This window comes from Limulus polyphemus, unplaced genomic scaffold, assembly GCF_000517525.1.
Source record: "Limulus polyphemus unplaced genomic scaffold, Limulus_polyphemus-2.1.2 Scaffold1897, whole genome shotgun sequence".
NCBI classification, from domain to species: domain Eukaryota; kingdom Metazoa; phylum Arthropoda; class Merostomata; order Xiphosura; family Limulidae; genus Limulus; species Limulus polyphemus.
The window spans coordinates 49265-54819 of NW_013667507.1; positions in this window are offsets into that span (position 1 = coordinate 49265).

A 5555-nucleotide genomic window follows, 5' to 3' on the forward strand; every position below is an offset into this window, starting at 1 on the left:
ATTTATAGTCCACGCACGTCGTAGTTTTACACGATGTAATTTATATAATTGTTTTCGTAAAAATACTAATGTCAGATGAGCATCCAGTGAAGTTAAATGATTTGTAATGTTCGAACTTTGTAAAGGTTCTTGGTCAAATATCTGAAGTTTTCTGATTGATAAGCGTTATAATAATCATAGTTATAGCTTCCAAAGCTTATAGCGCACAGACTATAGCGAACTAATAATAGATATTATTTTTTGGCGCGTCGCGTTGGTTATATTTATAGGTGGGTGGAGGCTTTCTAGAAAATTCAGATTACATAACAATACAAAGTTAAGCGTTTACGTACATACATATATTGTTGATTCTTACATTCGAGAATCTTCTACAACTTTAGATATGTATGTTTCTAAATATAAATTTAATCTAAAGAAACATCAATATTAAAATAAATATATATAATAACAAATCCGCTACACAGCCTTTTAATTTAATTAAAACAGTAATTTAATGGTCATCTCTGTAAGTCACTACGTGTAAATTAAAATACTTTCCACCCACAGTTAAATGTGTAGTGTACTGCACCACACTTAGCGAAAAATAGGATTCACACACATTTGTTTGAGATAATAATATTCAGTTTAGATAGTTTTACTCAATAAACTCTATGTACCTATAAAGAGAAATACACTCAAAGCTGGATGTATGGTTTCGTGGCAATCTCTTTCAGAAGATTTGTGATCTTGGAAAACACATAAAGAATTATTTAATCCAGAGATGTCCTGTGCTTTTAATTTAAATCAGTCTATTAAAATTTGCAGACCCATCATTGTAGTCATACAATGGTAGGCTTTGTGTAGCTAAAAATCTAATTAGAGCAATGTGGACCTCCACCATTTCCTTACGTTTTTTAGCTGATGAATGTGAACAAAGATAACTTTTTGTACATTTCTTTGATCCTCGACACTTTCGCGATCTGGTGAAGACTTTTCATTGTCATTCAATTGTTCAGCCTCCAGTTACTGAATACTTCTTTTACAAAAACAGAATTATAATTAGCATTCAAAATATTATTTTTCTAATAATATTTTTGGCGAACAGTACGAAATACGAATTATCTTAATCTATTATATTCCAACCCTGGGTACTTACAACGCCAATCATTTGTTGTAAGCTATATTTTTGATGATTTAATTTAAAATTTGACTAGAAGAAGCTGCAGGCTTAATGATAAAGTTCAGATCAAAAGTTTTCTTAAGATAGGCCAAGAACCCCAAGAAAGTTATAACGATGTGGCATAAAGTTTTCTTGTACATTCAAAGCTAAATTATAAATACGAGATGATTGTGAAGTGTGTATAATTGTTACTAGTGTGTTTCAAGAGTAGAGTGAATTGAAAGATAGTAAAGGAAATAGCATTTAGAGTTTTTAAGAAGATAATAGGGAATCAGTCTGTTAGCTATTGTGCTTACTTTGTATCAGTAAGTTGTTTCTATTTTATGACACTTCACATAACTTGTAACGTAGGCCTAGAACAATTTACGACAGTGTAAGAGTATTAACACTTGAATAAACGCTAAAGGGGAAAATAAACTCATTCATTTGTAGTTTACATGGTCTAGACTTTGAGTTAATTTCAACACATAACTTAAAAGAACCTACAAACTAATAAACACTGTCTTAGTACTTTGTGTCAGAAGTGAGATATTAGTTTTGTGAAAATAAGATGGAAGTTGAAATACACTTGAATTACAAATCCACCTGTTAAAGATGGTGACCATGAGGTCAAGTAGTGAGATTCAACCGTTACTGAAGATGATACTATTAAGACAAGGATAAGAGGAACAAGTCAGAAAATTTATAGAAAATGAAGAAGAAAGTAATAGAAAGTGGAAAAATATGATTGAAGAGAAGATTGACGAAATTGCAGGAGATGTACAGTAGGATTACAACAACAAGATTAAACAAGCACAAAAAGAAATCATTAAAGTTTAATGTTAAGTACAAAAAAAGACAATGAAGTAAAGGCAGACATCAACTACAAAAAGGCAGACATCAACTACAAAAAGGCATCATTGAGGTAGAAAGGATCAGTGACAGGACAAACTATCTTTAAAATGAATTATTAAGTGCGAAGAATAAATGAGTCATATCTATTTCTACTTCAGCTGAGAAGCTTCAGCCTAGAACACCATCTACTACAAAACATGGAATAGGTGAACTTATTTGGTTTATCACCTATTACCACTACCGCTGTGCCACCTTTTATTGAAAAGCCTTCCTTCATTACTCCAGCCATGTCATTACCAAATCCAGCTTCAGAGATTACCTGGCCAATTAACATTGGTCAATCGAGAAACAAGCAAACTATGATGGGAAGCTACCATGAGTTATAGCAAGCTTAGTTTCAATTAATTTCTATTGTGAAAAGGTGGAATAGAGAACAACAAGCCGTTTAAAGTGACCAGCTTTGACAACATTAAGTTATCTTCTGTCAGAGAGCCATAACAACTTCCAAGCATTGGTGGCCACCTTATCCCAAAAAGAGGTATCCAAAGAAAAGTTCCAGAATAGGGTACATAGGAAAGAAGAGACCTTAGCTTAGAGAGACTTGGCCAATTATCCTACCTGGACGATCCTCATCAAATGTATTCGTTGGCCTGTGACCAAATTACAGAGGCAATAACAGAGAAAGACATGTATATTATTTTGAAGCAAAGCAAATGTACAATCCCTATAGAAAGCTCTACAGTTGGCTGTGGAACTGGAAATCATTAAAAAAGCACCATATAAACGCTATGTGGGTAGTAGATCCTGCAGTACTGGGAAAGCAGCTTCCCCTAAAAATAGTCTAGAAGAACTGAAGGAGGTAATCAGATTACTATTCAAACAAAACAGGGGAAATTAACCAAAAGATAATACATGTTTCAAGTGAACTTGAAGGAACATATTGCCAGAAACTGTAGGAAAAGGTTTGTATGAAGTAAGAACCCATTCCAAGGGATACTCGAGTATAAAATCAAACAGCTGTTAAGCCAAGGAGAAAGGGCCCAAGTAGATCGAAGACACAAAGTGTTAAACAGACATCACTGAAACAGGAAATAGTTGGATTTATGTTTGTTTGTTTGTTTTGAATTTCGCGCAAAGCTACACGAGGGCTATTTGCGCTAGCCGTCCCTAATTTAGCAGTGTAAGACTAGAGGGAAGGCAGCTAGTCATCACCACCTACCGCCAACTCTTGGGCTACTCTTTTACCAACGAATAGTGGGATTGACCGTCACATTATAACGCCCCCACGGCTGAAAGGGCGAGCATGTTTGGTGTGACGGGGATTCGAACCCGCGACCCACAGATTGCGAGTCGAGTGCCCTAACCACCTGGCCATGCTGGGCCTTGGATTTATGAGATGAAGTTTATATGGGAATACTCAATTTATAAGAAATGAGAAAAGAGGTTCATTATTTGAGGAAAGTCGAACATGATATTGATGTGAAACTTTGCAGTATTCTGAGTGACATGGTAAACAGCAAGTGAAACTAAGGTTCCGGCTAGTGGAAAGTTATATGTTACCCTTATTGTAGGATAATTTTCTACGCCTCATGAGAGCAATTAACATCGAGGAATAATTCATACTGAGAGCCGATTTCATGTGAAGACATAGACATGAGGTTAGGATAGCTTCAAATACCTTCACAATCTATAGCCAGGAAATCCCTATACACTATATGACAATTACTACACTAAAGACTTATTGTTTAGTAGAAACAGGGACCGTGGTCACTCTACCAAATAAGAAGCGAGATTCTCAAATCATTAATTATTAGTAACTCTTCATTTAGTGATCAGGGCATAATGGAATAAAATACTCTTGAGGGAATGGTGGTTGGAAAAACTCTCGTTGATGTGAAGAATAATGACGTTACCCAGGAAAGGCTTAAATCAACTCGTTATTAAGTGAAAGGTAACTATAAATGGTGATAAAACTGGATTTCACTGAGATTTGGTATGGCGGAACAATTTTTATCGCAAGAGATAGAGAAGACAACTCCAAAGGTAAGTAGATGTTCAGAGATGAGACAATCTAAACTAAATGGTCGCCCACAGTGATATCATTTTGAAGTATATTGATGAGAGAATAGTCAACTAGGTACTTATCTGTGGAATCTGAACCTGCTTAAAAGCCCAGAGTTCTTGTTGGGATTACTTCCAGAGAATCAATTTTGGAGACGCTATTGGATTCAACAGACCGTTTACTAAGGAAGAACTCCCTTAGTGTCAGGATAGCCAATGTCAACAAGGAAAAAGGTTCCATCTTATCCACATACCATAGGCGTTGGAATCAAAACCACCAAAAAAGACTTGGTGAATGTGCAATTCAGTCTACTGTTTAATTTTGTGTATTAAAATTGTTCAGAGAAGATCATAGTCCAGGAAGGAGAGATGTAATCTGTTTGTTAACTAGGGGGCGTAGAACGCCTAGTTGACATCAAGTTTTTCTCGCACATTCGAAGACAGTTAGATTATAAATATAGGATATTTGTTTTAATAGCAGAACAAGCTGAATAGGATATAGTTAAACATTTTTTTTGTAAGACAGAAAGCTACCTCGTACACCTAAGTTACTTTTTAATTGGATATCTAAAAATAATCTGCCAGTGAAATTTGCTGTTCGTATATACAACTCTAGTGTCGTGTATTTTTAGAGAGACAACAATCTTATGATTGCAAGGACACTCAGTAAATGGACAAATATTGAAGTAAAATATGGAATTCAGGTAAAAAAGTAATAATTAAAGTGGACTATGACGGTAATTAGCTCTTTGTTTTTATTTAACAGGTAAAAATATACTAGTAACAGGACAGAAAAAATAATAACTTACCTTTGCAATATTTTTTCTTTACACCTTCGTCCTCCGAGGTAGGTCCGGCATGGCCAGCTGGTTAGGGCGCTTGACTCACAACCTGAGGGTCACGGGTTCGAGTTCCCATACCACCAAACATGCTCGCCCTTTCAGCCGTGGGGTCGTTATAATGTGACGGTCAATCCCACTATTCGTGGGTTAAAAGAGTATCCCAAGAGTTGGCGGTGGGTGGTGATGATTAGCTGCATTTTCTCTAGTCTTTCACTGCTAAATGATGGAAGGCTAGCGCAGATAACCCTCGTGTAGCTTTGTGCGAAATTAAAAAAAAAACAAAAACAAACTGGCACTGTAAGTGAACTGTCATTTCTGACCGTACTTTCACTTTAGTGTCTGTTTCTATTTCTCCTGTCTGCATTTTTAGATTTTGATCTCCCCTTTCCCACAGAATATTATTAGTATGGCACCATATTTTAATTTTTTATAAACACCTTTAGTCACATCATTTAATGTTCCTGATACTAAGGACTTCAGTTTACTATTGTTCCAGTAGTTTAATTAATTATTGCCAACAAAAATGGTTTGAGCTTTTTATAATGTAATTTGACAAGTTACTATTGAAAGTATGAATCGTAAATCTTGAGCACTATTTCAGTAATTTTTAGTTATTTTGGATACAAGTGAACAGAGTTTTTTCTCTTCAGTAACTTCAT